We start from the raw sequence: 15,750 nt of genomic DNA, 5'->3' as shown, positions 1-15,750 counted from the left end.
CACTGGGGTCTCAGGGGGTGAGGTGAGGGGTCATTATGAGATCTGGGGTGTAAGCTTGAGCCAGATGGTAAGCAGGTGTGTGTGCAAGCCTGTCGGTGCATGTGTGTGAGAGACCAGCCAGCCAGTCCCGCCGTCCGCCCTGCACTGTGTGTGATCAGCCAGTAGAGGGAGCGCTGCACCCACACATGCAGGGACTGGTCCAGCAGGCAGCCAGTCGTGAGCCTCGGGCATCTTCATCTGACACCTTTTACGTTCACCTTTCAGATTTTGTAGCCACACACCCCTGGGCTTAACTGCAGTTCTCACTACTTCCAAGGCCTGTGACCTTGGCCAGGTTACCTAACAGCTCTGTGACCCAATTTCGCCCTCGGTAAAATGGGCACACCCATGGTTCCAACCTTCTGAGATTGTTGGCAGCCCAAATGAGGTCATGCCTGGGACCACGGTGCCACACTGGGGGGTGCCGACCCGATGTGATGGTGGAAGAGCTTTTTCTGTTGCCTCTGTCTCTCTCTGCTTCTCAAAAGCAGCCCCCCTGGCCCAGCCCAGATCCAGGAAAGCGGAGATGGGCTTTCTGGGTGTAGAGGGTGGTCTCTAGGGCAGGGACAAGGAGAAGCCCAGCCGTCTTCCCTTCCTGCTCAGTCGTGCTGGTCCTCTTGTCTTGGACCAAATCTCACCTTATGGCTTATTCCTGGTCATGGTCTCACCCTACTGGCCACTGTACCTTCTTCCCTCCTCTGGGATGCCCAAGAGACCACACCTACCCTTGCCTGGCACCACATCATCCCTGATGCAGTGCCGCTGCCTGGTGTCCAAGAGGCTCGGAGAGGGTGTTCCTTCCCAGTCATTCCCCTATCTGCCCCCCACCCCGGCTCCTGCCCACACCAGTCAAGAGTTGGCTTATCATGTTGCACCCCAGGGAGATCTGTGTTTCCCAGTCTGCAAACACCCCAGGTGCAGAGGTTTCCATGGGAAGGAGGCCCACAGAAGCAGCCCCTCTGTCCTTTCTTCGGGCTCACAAAGGGGTATAGCCTGCCCTGACATTAGACACTAATTTGCCAATATTGTTAAAAGCAGGGCATTACTTCCTAAGATCTAGATTTCCAACTTCCCTTGAACAACTGGAGGCTCTGAGAGCCTGAGTTTACATTCCCATGTAACAACAGTAGGTTGCAGGGGAGAGGAGGCCACCCTCGCAGTGAGCCAGGGCTTTCCGCTTTACCACTCTGTGGCCCCCAACCACAGTCCCTCCCTGGGCCTGCTGTGAACATTTCAGTCTGTGGCCCTGGGCCTGAGAGTTCCTGGAAACTTTTCACGATGCGTACGCTGGCCTGAGGATGGGAGTGCTCCCCAAATGACAGCAGACCCTCAAGGGCAAGGAATCCTGGGGACCAGAGAGCCGCTTGGTGTCCTCACCGGTTCGTGGTCCAGATGCCCAGGGTAAACTACACACACACACACACACACACACACACACACACACACACCCATCACCCATATTGTCCAATCTGCCAGCAGATCCACTTGCCCCCACCCTTCCTCCACTGCCCTGGTCCAACTGTCCAAGTTATTGTCCTCTCTCACCCAGCTGGGTGCAGGAACCTCCTCATTTCTCCTCCCCCTACCCCAAGAGGCTGTCTGCCCCACAGCAGCCAGTGGGACCCTGTTAAAGCCTAAGACATAGCTTATTCCTCCTCTGCTCAAAACCCCCCAATGACTCCCACCTCACTCAGAATCAAAGGTGGCCCTGAGTGAACTGTCCCTGTTACCTCTCCTCCCCTCCTGTGCTTTACCAGCCTCCTCGTTGTTCCTGACATCCCAAGCACACTCTGGCCCCAGGGCCTTTGCACTGGCTGTTGCCCCTGGCCGGCCTCCTGGACTCTGCCCCCCCATAACTGCACGGCTCCCTCCCTCAACTTCATCAAGCTTCTGCTCAAATGTAACCTTCTCTATGAGGATTTCCCTGTTCTTCCCGTCCCTCTTGGCTTTGATTCTTCCCTCACATGAATCCCTTGAAGCATAATTATTTACTTAGGCACCTTGTTTGTTGTCTTGCCCCCCTCTTTGCTCCCCACTGGAACGGATGAGGGCAGAGACTTTTTTCTGATTTGTTCATTGCATAGAGGAAGCACTCAATAAATATATGGTGATTAAGTGAGCGAATGAACAAATGGGAAAAATGAGGACAACAAGTGCACGGAGGGGCTGTGCGGACTATCAGATTGTGTGTCACTCAGGGCATGACCGGTGCCATCACTTAGAGGCCCAAACTTCGATTTGCTGCTCTGTAACTAGCATCTTGCAATTCTTAATAACTTCATCTTAGAATTTGTAAGTAAAGGCTGCTGGGACCATAGAGCGTGTGCCACGCACCATCCCGCCCTCCCACATCCACTGCGTGGGCTCCCAGCTACCCACTCTGTGCCCCACGCAGTCACCACTGCTGTCCTTGGTGTCCCAGAGGCCTGGGTGCAGGCAGGTCCCACACTGAGTGTGTAGTGCGGTGGCCCCGAGCACCTGTGAGGGGCTGCACTGGCGTATCGCGAGTCCCCGTGCCCAATGGAGCATGACACTGAACAGTAACTAAACAAAAACCCTCAGGACGGGCTGAGAGAGAGCTGGGTAGAAGGGAAAAGCTTTTGTTCTGCCTTTTTTTTTTTTTTTAAGATTTTATTTATTCATGAGAGACACAGAGAGAAAGAGAGGCAGAGGCACAGGCAGGGAGAGAAGCAGGCTCCATGCAGGAAGCCCAATGTGGGACTCGATCCCAGGACCCCAGGATCATGCCCTGGGACAAAGGCAGGCGCTAAACCGCTGCACCACCCAGGGATCCCCTTGTTCCGCTTTCTTAGCAAGAGGCCCACATTCTGTGGCTGGCCCTGGTATCACGTACTCACACGTCACCAGTGCTAAGGGCTCTACCCTCGGGAACCATGGTGGTGGCAGTGGAGGTGGTTATTGAGGATTCCACAAGCAGAACAGGGCTCCAGCAAGAGAGGGCCCCTAGGTTCTGGGAATATCTGACTTCAGGCCTGGAAGAGAACATTCCCTTGACGTCCCCCAAGACCCTGCCTCCCGGATATGTGCTGTGAGCAGGAGGCTGAGGATGAGCCAGGGCAAGCTCCTTCCTCCCTGGCCTCAGTTGCCACATCTGTGAGCTGGGACAAGAGCCCCACACATCTCCTTGCTGGCAGTGACAGCTGGAATGCTTTGCAAACTTAAACACAGTGGGAGATGTGCATGGCACACAGGGATTGCCATGGTTGTTCTGAAAGGTTCCTGGGTCAGGGCTCAATTTCTGTCCACATCCCCCAAAGGAACCTAACTTTAACCCCAAAGGGATAGGTGACAGGGGACCAGCCCTCAATAATGACTTCAGGCCCAGATGTCAATAGTATGGGCCTTGGAGAGGGTGTCAGATCTTGATGGTTAAGTTCTAACCAATCCCTGGGGTGGCTGCACACCCGATAGCCACTCAGGTCTTGGTAGTGGCCTCAGACCCCCATAGTGGCCGCAGACAAACCCTAGTGACACCTGGGAGGCACCAGGCATCTCAGCTCCCCTCCCTCCATCCTGCCTAAGCCCCTATCCCTCCCCAGCCATTAGAATTTGAGCCATTCTCCAAGATCCACTTAATTAGCCAAGCTCATTAACTCCCACAGGCTTCTCCTCCCCACCTAATTAACTGACTTAATTAGGGCTGGCAGTCCCGGCTCCACCCAGCCCCCTCCTGCTCCACCCAGCCCACCTCTTCCAGGCCTGGGCCCAGCCAAGCCGCCAGCAGGCTGGAAACAGATGGGGGGGGGGGGCTGGCCCTTCCAGCACCCAGACCTCTGCCCTGTGTCCCTTCCCTACTCCTCAAGCCCCCCCACCCCCGCAGCAGCCCAACCCCACCATTGCCCCTGGACACCAGAATGGCCCCTCCTGGGCAGGGCAGCAGCTCATAGGCAGGAATAGATAGAAAGCAGGAAATTATGATGGGGAAGGGAAGTGGGAGAGAGCTGGGAATGAGGTAGAACGGAATTGGGGGAGAGGAGGAGGTGAGGACGGCTTGGCTGAGATGGATGGGCTAGGCGGCGTGGTGGTTGGGGGCCCAGACCCTGGAGTCTGCTTGGGTTCGAGTCCCTGCTAGGGTGTTGTGAACTTCAGCAAACTCGTCGCCTTTCTGTGTCTCAGACATGATGACAACAGACTCACTGTAGGGTTGTTGTGAGGTCTGAATGAGTTAATATGCATACGATGCTGAGGACTTGACCAGGCACAAATCTGTGCTTGTGAAATAAGCAGGCAGGGATGAACAGAGGTTCCCTGAGAGCTAGAGGCTGGAGGAAGGGATGGGATGGCCAGAGGGTCTTGTCCCCGGGGGTCAAGGAGACCCCCTCCCCAGGCAGGCTCTGGAGTGCCAGCAACAGATGGAAACTGCCTACTGGGCAGAGCCCTTGGCCAGGGAGACGTTAAAAGGAGAAGAACACAGTGTCCATTCCTACTCCAGGGATGGAAGAGGCGGGCTTTGTTGTTCAGGACCTCTATAGCTCGTGCCTCGGTTTCCCCATCTGGGGGAAGGCCTAGCCTTGTGGAAGTACCTGGCATGTACTCTAGATACCTAATGAATGTCCAGAGACTCATCCCTGAGAAGAGAGGTGACATGCAAACCATTTGGGGGGCAGGTGCTCAGCTGCCCTTCACCTCTGCTGGGACCAAAGCAAGGAGAGTACACTGTGCTGGCAGCAGGCAGGATGCAGGTCAGACACGAAGCAGAGCTCCCTAGAGTTGAGGGGTATGGGCTCCGGAAGGTGGGAAAAGGAAGTGTGTCTGAGCTGCTGAGCAGGCTCTAGGGGAGACATGGAGGTTGATACCCGTGAGTGAGCACAAAGCGAGGAGCAGGGGCTGAGATGGCCCTTTACCTACGTAGCCCCTGCTCACCCCTTGCCATCCCAGTGCAGCCGTCACTTCCTCCAGAAAGCCCTGACCTTTGTCTCTCCTTTGTAGTCTGATCTTGGGCAGAATTTGACATTTATTGGTATGATTAATACAGTGTCTCCCCCACTAGGCTGGAAGCTCCTGAAGACAAGGACAGTCTGTGTAGCTTATCTATTTACCCTAATGCCCCTTTACGGTAGGTGCTCATTATCAAGTGTGAATTAACGAATGCATGAATGAATGAATGAATGAATGAACGAACGAACGAACGAATTAATGCATACATGCCCTGGCCTAGAACCCAGAGGTTCCTGAAGCTTAGAGGGAAAGGGTCCCCATGTGGCAGCCCAGGAACTCACCTCCGTGCTCTGCCATGAACACCCCCAGCTCCTCAAGTGGCCCCAAGAACAAGTGCTCTTGGGGAGCAGAGGCTGAACTCTAAGCATCTGAAACCCCTGCTCCTGGGCAGGCTGAGCGCCCTCTGAGAATTCCCTTTCACAACCTGGCATGCTGAGGAAATAGTGAGTATGGGGATAGATGGCAGGATCTTTCATTTACCCCTGCATTTTTAAACACTGCAGAAATCCACATTTATACATAGTATAAAGAACTTGGAGTTGTGAGTGGCAGAGACCCAAGTCCAACGGACTTAAGCACGAAAGGAACTTTAGGGCAGTACATACCCAAAAAGTCCAGAGTCTTCAGGTATGGCTGGATCCAGGGGCTTAAATAATGGCATGAGGACTTTGATTCTTCATCTCTTGGCTCTGCTGTCTACTGTTCTGGCTTCACCCCCTGGGAGGGTCTCTCTGGTAATATGAGCTCCAGACTTCCATCTCTCTATCTTTCAGTTTGGTGGGAAGAGAGTCCTATCCTATTGGCCTGGCTTGGGGTACAGACCTATTTCACGAACATCAGGGCGGCCAGGGGGCTGACGTACACTAACTGGTGAGCACTGGGTCCCAAGTTCACTCCTACAGCCAAACGGATGAACCCCTCCTCCCCCCAACAAGGGGGGAAAGATATGTCAAGGAATAGGGGTCCCCAAGGGAAAACTGGGGTTCTGTTGCTAAGAGATGGGGGAGAGCTGATGCTGGAAAGAGAGTTCTACTCTACTTGGACTACGTGAGTGTCATGCCAGCCCCAGGGCACCGCAGTAAGTGCTAGCCTTGGTGGCACACACTGTCGCTTCCTCACCCAGTCTTCCTGGGCCCCTCCTCCACTTCTACTTGCCAGCATCCTCATCACCTTTCCTATGGGCCTTATCTGATCCCGCGTGCTCTGCCCACATCCACAGCACTGCCTGCCTCCGCGGGAGCTCTCACTGGTGACTGACAGGAGCTGGGGTATAATACGTGCTCTGTGCATGTAGACACACATTCTACACTTGTCTCTGAGAGCTCCCCAGTGGGATTCCCTTCCTATTGCCCACAGCGATAATTTGCTTGGCATTGCCTTCCTGGCTCACTTCTCCCCTCCCCTACCTGAGATCACCTACCAAATAAACCACTTCCTTTCCAATTCCTGTCTCAGGGTCTGTTTCTGGGAAACCCAAACTAGGACATCATTAAATCCAGACCCCTGGGGATGTGTACTAGACAGCACTTGTCTCCTTCCAAATGCCTGTGTTCCTGGGGATGGCATTGGCGATCCATCCCCAAAGAAGAAACTGGGAGTGAACAAGCTCTGAGCAGCCCTGGCTCTGTTGTGAGGATTCCAGAGGATGCTTCTTCCTCCCCTGCAATAAGCGTGGGGGTGGGGAGGTGAGCACCTACCAGGTCCTGGCTCCACAACTTCCCAGAGAAACAGCCACATCCAGCCCTGAGGCCTAAGGTGTCAGGGGCCAGGGAACCAAACTAGTTTTCAGTCCTGTGTTTCTCAGAGTACAAGGTGAGATCATTTTAGAGAATTCCTGGATTTTCCTTTAGGAAACACAGAATCACATACTGCGAAACCTATTCCTTTTCTTCTCCCCTTTCCCCCCACCGGATCTCATTTGAAAAGACTTCCACCAAGTAATTTTTAATTATTTTGAAAATTGTAAAAGAAAATAGAGAAAAGTATAAGCCTGTGCATATCCACAACTAGAATCAATGTTAACATTTTGTCATATTTGTGTCAGATGTTCTTTTAAAGATTTATTTATTCATTTGAGAGAGAGAAAGCAGAGCATGCATGCAAGTGGGGGGAGGGGCAAAGGGAGAAAAAAAACTTCAAGCTGACTCCCCGATGAGCAAGGAACCCAGGGCCCCCACAACCCATGAGATCATGACCTGAGCCCAAACCAAGAGTCAGATGCTCAACTCACTGAGCCACCCAGAGGCGCCCCCCCCCACCCCCTGCCGGTGTCAGATATTTTTAAGAAAAAAAGAAAAAACATGACACAGAAAGATGAGTTCCCATTATCCACCCCGACCCCAGGCCCATTTCCTGGATTCCATCTCCAGGAGCAACCACGCTCATGATTTTAGAGATATTCTTCTCATATCCGTTGGCAAGCTTTCAGCTACAAGGAGCAGAATTCCCTTCAAAGCCACTCCAAGTACAACTCAGCAGCTTGGCAATGTCATAAAGAAGCAGGTTCTTTCCTCTCTGCAGTGCCATTATACTGTACTTCCCATCATCAGTGGCATCCTGCTGGCCGCGGTCACAGAGTTGTATTTTGACGCGGGAGGTGGGGAGCTCATCAGGACTCTTGCTGGAACACTGTGTTTCTCACTTCAGAATATATTCTCCAAAAAGGTAATGAGAGATTTAAAGATCCATCACCTCCAGCTGTTGTACATCCTGGGCTGCTCTGCTGTCTTCCTTCTGATCCATCTTGGGTTCTGGTGCAACTGTTGGTTTTCGTTATTGGCAATAGCTTGACCCGTGTCTCCTGGTGGCGCTGGATACTCCCGTTCTTGACTGTGACCAGCTTCCATAACCTTTGCTCAACATGTCATTATGATCTTCAGTTTCCTAAACGTGATCTGCTCTCTGAATGAACCAGTCACCAGTGCCACCAGGATCTCTGACCACACTGGTGAGTTGGTCACCAGTGTCAGTGTCCTGGACGTAATGGTGGCTGTCAGAAGGTTCTCCCTGCACTATTGTAATGCGGACCAACAAGCCAGGAATGCCTTCTCTTTGTCGTGACTGGGGTCATGAGCAAGAAGGAGCATCGTACAACATAGACCAGACTGGGGAAATCCCCAGACACCATCATGACCTCCAGCATGGGGACTACTGATATGGCCAAGACATCACTTTCCATACAGCTAGGAGAGTCACCCAAACTCAAATAGTTTGAAACATGATGTATACATTCTAGGGGACAAGAACACTGTTTTGATTCCTTCCCCAACCCCAATAGTAGCAAAAACTTCTGATACATCAGTGAACATAAGATGCAGCCAAAGGGACACCTGGGTGGCTCAGTGATTGCGTGTCTGCCTTTGCCTCAGGTTGTGATCTAGGGACCCGGGATCGAGTCCCACATCAGGCTCCCTGTGGGGATCCTGCTTCTCCCTCTGCCTGTCTCTGCCTCTCTCTCTCTCTCTGTCTCTCATGAATAAATAAATAAAATCTTAAAAAAAAAAAAAAAGATGCAGCTAAAAGGAAGTCTGGGTTGGGATCCCTGGGTGGCGCAGCGGTTTGGCGCCTGCCTTTGGCCCGGGGCGCGATCCTGGAGACCCGGGATCGAATCCCACGTCGGGCTCCCGGTGCATGGAGCCTGCTTCTCCCTCTGCCTATGTCTCTGCTTCTCTCTCTCTCACTGTGTGCCTATCATAAAATAAATAAAATTAAAAAAAAAAATAAAAAATAAATAAAAAAAAAATAAAAGGAAGTCTGGGACAAATTCCTAGCCCCATGGTCCATGAGCCAGGAGCAGCAAACTGACTGCCCAGGAGTGTGAGGACATGCCAGCATTGAAGAGGGTATGGGCCCCAGGCAGAGGAAACCTAACTGATTATCTGTTTTCTGATGTTTTTTTCTGTGTTATTATGGAGATCATAGCCACGTTTTATCTTTGTGTTCTGCTATCCAGATCATACCCACCAAGACCCTCTCTGGAGGGGCAGCATTGCTGTGGGTGCAAAACTTTGAGCTGGCAAGAGTGGATTATCCCCAGGTGTCAAGGGAAAAGGACTGCAGCATTATGAATAGCTGTTTTAGTTCCTCTGTTCAGATGTGTTGTGTTCGTTCATTTCTCCAAGAAGTGGGCCAAGATGGGGTCAGATGTGTAAGGAGCTATCTTATTGGGAGAAAACGCTTGGGTAGGAAAATCAGAAGGGAGCCAAAGGCGGCTGGGTGAACGATGAGGCTCAATAAATCTAATGCATGGAAGAGGGAAAGAAGGAAGGAAGGTGAGATAAGAATGTTAAGAGAGTTTGATGAAGCCAATGGGAAGGCCTTGATCCCGAGCTGCCCATCGGGGATGCTCTGTGTCTCTAGGGATCTGGGCACTTCTGTGTCTTCGAGGCACTCAGTCATTGATGGGGATCAGCTAGAAGGGAGCAAAACGGAGACTTCTTTGTGAACTCTGGAGAGCCTCCACTGCTGTTGCTATGGGCAGTCACCATCCCATCCCACCATCCCCTGCGGTCTGGATGGTCCATTTTCATGGCTGCCACATCCCATCCCTCTGGCCACACAGCTCCTCCATGGGTGCCTCCAGTCTCTCTCTCTTTAAAGATTTTATTTATTTATTCATGAGAGACACAGAGAGAGAGGCAGAGACATAGGCAGAGGGAGAAGCAGGCTCTTTGCAGAGAGCCCAATGCTGGATTTGATCCCAGGACCCCAGGATCACGCTCTGAGCCAAAGGCAGACACTCAACAACTGAGCCACCCAGGTGCCTCTCAACTTGACAGGTCCTGAAGGATCACTCGGTGGTGTGATCCAAGGTTTCCCTCCTGAGGGGTCTAAAACTCTTGGTTATCATAACCAATGGATCACTCTAATGGATCACTGGGTTCCACATGTATTTGTCCCTGCTCTCCTTTTGTAAAAGCAGCCCTGCCTTCTTCTAGTAACTGATCAGGGTACTTCTGTAGTAACTTCTAGAAACTAATTAGCTTCAATGATTGCTGCCAGAGAAGTGACTCTTCTTGCCTGCTGGTTATGAACACATGGCGCCCAAAATGCCCTGGCAGCAGCTGCAGCTTAAATGTTGACGGGACCCTTGATGGGACCCCTTATGTGTGCCCCCTTTGAGGACCAGGACTTCTCACTCTGCAGAGCCTAGGGTGGGGGGAAGGGGACTTGAATACCCACCATGCATTTTGGCCAACGTTTTCTAACTGCATTGTGGATAATCAAATTCCTAGGCAAGGAATCTGGGAAGGATTCCATCCGAAGTGGCTTTGATAACCTTTGATGACCACGGTTGGGAGCATTTCAAGGCCAGATTCTGTTCCTGCCCTTCTCCAGGCCTCCGTTTTGGTGTTTTGTTTTGTTTTGTTTTGTTTTGTTTTGTTTTGTTTGTTTGTTTGTTTTCATAACGAGAGGAAAATGCACTCTAAATTCTAATGTTCTGGGACTTGGTTACTAGACACAGGAAGATATTTTCTTCCCTCTTCCTCCTTCTCTGATCTCCCACTTCACTTCTTTCTGCCCCACAACTCAAGCCCCTCCATTTGTTTGGGGGCAAGCAGGCCTTACTTGGAGAGGAGTAGAACAAAGGCTGAAATTTGAAACTCTGGAACATTGGCAGGACAGGAAGGGTGAGAGAGGAAAGGCAGACAAAGATATCTGGGGGTGGGGAGATAACTTGTTTAGAGAACAAAGAAGAGAGGAAAGATGTTCTAGACGAAGGAAACCAAGTATATGAAGGCACAGAGGTAGGAGAAAGCACATATTAAGAACACCGGCTGAGGTCAAGGCTTAATGAAGAAGAAGGGACCTCATTAGGGGAAGGGGTAGAAACCCCAAAGGCTACAGGCTTTGAATACCAGAACAAGGAGGTTAGATTTTCCGCCCTGGAGGTAACAGGGCATCCTTGGCAATGTTACCCAGAGGAGCAACCAAATCTACTTTGTGTTTTACAGAGCTGATTGATGATCGCATAGTACTTGGGTTCTAGAACAAAAGTGGCTGGATAGAAGCAGGAGGGAGAAAAGGGGAACTGAGGCAGTATTCTCAGTAGCAGAGGTTGCAAAATGATGGCCCACGGGTTAGATTTGGCTCCAAAGCATGTTTCATTTGTCCCATTCACTATTTCCGAACTTGGGGATTTGTTTCAAATACTGAAAAGTTGGAAGACTCTGTGTTAGGATATGGATTTCCCGCTTCTCTTGAAAGATCATCTGTCCCTACAGGCCCATGATGCTCCACTTTGCCTCATCTCCACCACTTACTTGCAGTCACCTGACCCCAGTCACTAATTTATGTGATCTATAGCTACTTGAGTCTGCCATCCCTGGTTCTAAATGATCTAGACACAGTCAGGGTGGTTGGGAAGAGTATGCTGGGTGGAGAAAACAGCCTGAACAAAGAGAAGAAATAGGGAAGGTGCAGGGTGTGTCTGTGGGGGGGGGGGGGGGGGACTTTCTCATTAATGAAACAAGTGTGGCTGGGACGGCCTGGATGTGTCTGAGAAAGAGGGAGAATAGAGCCTTGGGAGGACGAGTGGTCCCTATCTAATTCCACCGCCCTCGTCATCTACCCTGCTTCCTTTCAGGCTGTCAATCTCCAGTGTCAGACGATGCTCCTTCATCCACCCGGGTAGTGTCTTTGCACACACTGCTCCTCTGGAATCCCCTTTCCTCCCTTCTGTCCAGTGAGCACTGTGCTTATCAGCTGTATCCCACCACTAGCCACTGCTCACAGCGGGGGTCACAAGCTGGACCTGGGCTGGACACGGCCCCCAAGCCCCCCAGCTCGCGACCTCTTCCCCTATGCTTCCTTGAGTAGATTGGTAATTGCCTCAAGTCTAGCTCAAAATAGGATGGAGGGATGGATGCATGGATGGGTGCATGGATGGATGCACGGCGGCGGCCGGATAGGACAGACTGATGGGATGAATGGAGATAGATGCACACGCGATTGCAGAGCTTGACTGTTTCCCTCCTTGAAACAGACACAAGCTCCGCCCCACAAGAACAGACTGGGACAGTCTGGGGCAGTCCGGTCCCGCGGGGACCAGGTGACCCTCTCAGACTCCCCCGAGTCCTCTCTAACCTCGTTCTCGCCCCCTCGTGGGTTCTGACCTAGAAAAGACGGGGGGGCGGGAAGACGGAGCGGGAGCCTCGGGCGCTAGGACCCAGCGCGGCCGGAAGGCGGGGTGGGGGCGCCGCGCGCCGCTCGCTCCGCGCGGGGAGAATCTGCGCCCCGCGGCGGGCGGGGGGCGGCGCGGCGGGGGGGCGAGCGCGCGCCGCGGGGAGTGCGCGTGCGCGGGAGCGCGCGCCACGCGGGGCGGACAAAGGGGCGGGCGGCGGCGCGCGGGCCGGAGGGCGGAGCCGCGGGCCGGGCGGGCAGGTGCGCGCGGGCCGGAGGGCGGAGCCGCGATGCAGCGATGGAGCGCTGCCCGGGCGGGCGCCGGGGCCGGGGCCCGAGCACCCGGCGGATCGCGAGCCGGAGCCGCAGCCGGAGCCCGCATCAGGCCGGGGGCCGGGACCGCAGAGCCGGGGTGCTCGTAGCGGCGGCGGCGGAGCCCCCCAGCGGCTGAGGGGCTTCCTCCCGGTTCCTGCCGGTGGCCGGGGCTCAGCAAGCCCCCGCAGCCGGGCAGCGCGGGGTCCCTCCCCGGCCACGTCCAGGACCCGGAGACCCCCCCGCAGGAAGGCGGGAGACCCCTCCAGATCCAACAGAGAGCGACCCCCGCTGGGGAAAGCGGAGACCTCCGTATCCAGAAGACAGTGACCTCCCTGCGCTACGGCCAAGTCGCCCCTCTTCAGTCCGGGCCCCCCAAGACCCAGAACGCAGTGACCCCCCCGTCCGGGATTGCCGGGACCCCCTGCCAAGAGCCTGGTCATCACAACTCCACACCTCAAGACACGAGGACCCAGCCCGGAACGCCCCTAGCTCAGCGGGTTCCTGGACCCCCCAATTCCGGCACACAGGAACCCCAAATCTAGGGGACTGAGGACAGCGAGAGCTGCCCCTCACCAGCAGGAGGCCTCGGGGCCCCCCCAGGGCTCCGGGACCCGGGCGACCGAGCCCTCGCGGCCCCTCCGCATCCCAGCCCATGGTTGTGGCGCCCTGAGCCCCCCGGGCCGGGCCGAAGGAAACCGAGACGGCGCCCAGGCCCCCCGCCGCGGCGTCCCCGCGGCCCCAGCCCAGGTAAGCCGGGCCCAGGTGAGTGGCCACCGACACCGACGTCCCTAACCCTGCAGGTGGGGAAGGAAGTATCGGGCGCGCACTGCCCCCTCCCCAGCGTCGCCATGGAGCGGAGGCTGAAGGACGTCTCTTTGTGTCTCGCTCGGAGGAGCCGCCCCCTCCTCCTCTCCCTTCCCCCACCTCACACCCTAGCCCTGGGGTTTGGGCGCTGCTCCCCGGCCCCACGGGGGTGGGGGGGCGTAGTGGCAAAGCCACCTTGTGCTCGGAGAGGGGGGCAAGAGGGTGGAGAGCCCCCCCCCACCTCTGAAAACTGGGAGCTGGGAGCTGTTGGACTCTCGGCCGTTGGAGTATCTGTACCCCAGCCCCCAGGCCGGGCTGAGTTCTCAAGTGAAGTCCCCCCTGGAAAGGGGAGATTGGGGATGAGCCCAGGTGAGGGAGCCTGTGGCTTGGGGCCCTAGGGTGATGGCTGGGGCTTCGGGTGTGTGTCTTTGTCTGTGAAACGGTAGGGAAGGGGTGTGTTTGAGAGAATGGGTGGGAATCATCCCATATTTTCTCTGCGATCCCATTGCCCCCCACCCTGGCCACAGGGAGGGTCTTCCCCCAAGTCATACTTTGTATATTTTGCAGGCGGGGACGGCTCTCTCCAAAGGGAAGCAGTGATTTCTGGGGAGGAGAGGTAGTCTGGGCAAAGAAGCCATTTCAGGTCAGGGCACCTTTCTGTCCGCATGTGCCCTAGGGCTAGCAAACCCAAGACCTTCCCTTCTCCTCCTGGCCTCCAAAATATCCAGGGCCAAACCTCAGGTTGGATCAGTGTGTCCTGGACAACCAAGCAAGCATTCCAGGTCCTCGCTTTAGCTTTGCAGGCTATACAAAGCAGCAGCCCAGCCCAGCCCTCAGTGAAGTCCCAAACCCCAGACCCTGCAGCTCATGGGAAAATGAGAGGGCCCGGGGATGTTGTACCCTGAAATTCTGGATCAGAGATCCCGAGAAGGGACTGGACGTGGCTGAGGGAACACACTCTGGGCTCCTGGGGTTCCCCCAGTCTCTCCTCTCTGAGCCCTCTGCAGGCAAGCAGTGACGCTGAGGAAGGCAGGACTTGGTACAGGTAGCTCCACTGGGAGTTCCTTTGTTCATTTATTTATTCAACAAACCTTTAGCTAGTGTCTGTGATGTGTCTGGCACTGGAGTCCAGGGCTTTTCCCCCCACATCATCCCAATCCGCTTTTCTTGATCTGTTGGTCAGAAGACCCCAGTCTGTTCTGTTTGCCCGGGCCACTCTGGGTTGGGCCAGTGAAGGTGGTCCAGTCAGGTCCCGCTGACCAGCTCTGACCCCACATCTGAAGCACCTGATCCTCATCCTGCTGCAGACTGGGGACCCCTGGGCCAGGGCTGATCCCTTTACTCCACTATTCCCAATACCAGGTGCCCCTACCCCACCTGCTGCTGGAATTGACCCAAGGGAGAGGATGTGACTAGCAGGAGAAGAGGTTGGGAGTGCTTCAGGCCAGACCTTTGGCAACCCTTCCTGCAAATTCAAGGACAGTTTGAGGCAGCCACCCTCAGCCCAGGCTGTGAAGGAGCCAGCTGCTCTGAAGACTGGGTGACCTTGGGCAAGTGCGTGGCATCCCCCAGAGATAATGACAGAGAGTGAGCCACTCACTCTGCAGTATATATAGATCACAGTTGGGGCATGAGGAGCACCCAGGTGTGTCCTCTCCCTCTTCCTCTCCGAAGGAGTTCATTTTCAGGGGGTTCCCAGGAGCCCAGGGCCTTACCATATGACCCACAGGCAAGGGAGTGGAGTGAGAGGCCAAATTGCAGAGATTAGAGTCACTGCGACTAGTGAAAACCATCAAAGAGGCCTGAGGGGACAAGGAGTAAGATCTCCCCTCCTCATTAACCTGCAGTGGCTCCCCACTGAGTCTGGAATAAATCACAAGTCCAAGCCCTTCATGGCTGTGGCCTTACCCCACCTCTCAGATGTCAGCTCTCACTCCTCACCATCTTATACTTCTGGCTCTTCTCTTCTGTGTCTTCAGACTCCCTCCCTTCACTGGGGGCTGTTCCCACACCCTGAGAAGCCCTGCCATAGGATGGCTTAGGGGCAGCCTTCTGCCTCCACCTCCCCTTTTGACCTGAACTGGCCTGGGACACAGAGTGCAGAGCTGATTTGGACTAGTTGATGGTTGGTGGCTTAGAGACAGTCACATGTGTCTACATGTGCTAGGAGACCTTGTCCCCACCTCTAGACCCTGAGCTCCAGGAGATGGAACCAGGTCTATCTTGTCCACACCACAATGGCTTTGCCCATCCTAGAGGCCAGAGTATTGTACAGCACCTATTGTAAGATACAGCTTCTAGATGCATTCTGTTGATCCAAATAGTGTTTTTCTCATGTTTGCATTTGTTGCCAGTGTTGAAAAAAACACAGTTTCATACACGAATACTGATTTTTGGATCCTCTTGAAGACATCAGATGACGTGGCATCCCCAGGCCAGAGCCGGAGAATCACCACCTTCTTTAGGGCATTTGCCCTCCAGCTCACCCCAGGGCCTCACCTGGCCTGCTCA

The 15,750-nt window shown here is 54.3% G+C and overlaps 1 protein-coding gene across 2 annotated transcripts in view; it reads left to right on the top strand.

Moving 5' to 3' along the window:
- The window catches only part of SBK1 (SH3 domain binding kinase 1), a 46,622-nt gene that overhangs the window by 13,239 nt on the left and 17,633 nt on the right, over positions 1-15,750 (top strand). Inside the window, exon 1 of one of the 2 annotated variants that reach the window (XM_041747507.1) lies at positions 12,338-13,182. The exons of the other annotated variant lie outside the window; for it this stretch is intronic. The gene's annotated coding sequence lies outside the window, so the exon portion shown is untranslated. Of the gene's footprint in view, positions 1-12,337; positions 13,183-15,750 lie in introns of those variants that run through there. 2 annotated transcript variants of the gene reach the window in all.

The sequence above is a fragment of the Vulpes lagopus genome, chromosome 3 (assembly GCF_018345385.1).
Source record: "Vulpes lagopus strain Blue_001 chromosome 3, ASM1834538v1, whole genome shotgun sequence".
Classification (NCBI taxonomy): domain Eukaryota; kingdom Metazoa; phylum Chordata; class Mammalia; order Carnivora; family Canidae; genus Vulpes; species Vulpes lagopus.
This window is presented reverse-complemented; position numbering and strand designations above follow the sequence as displayed.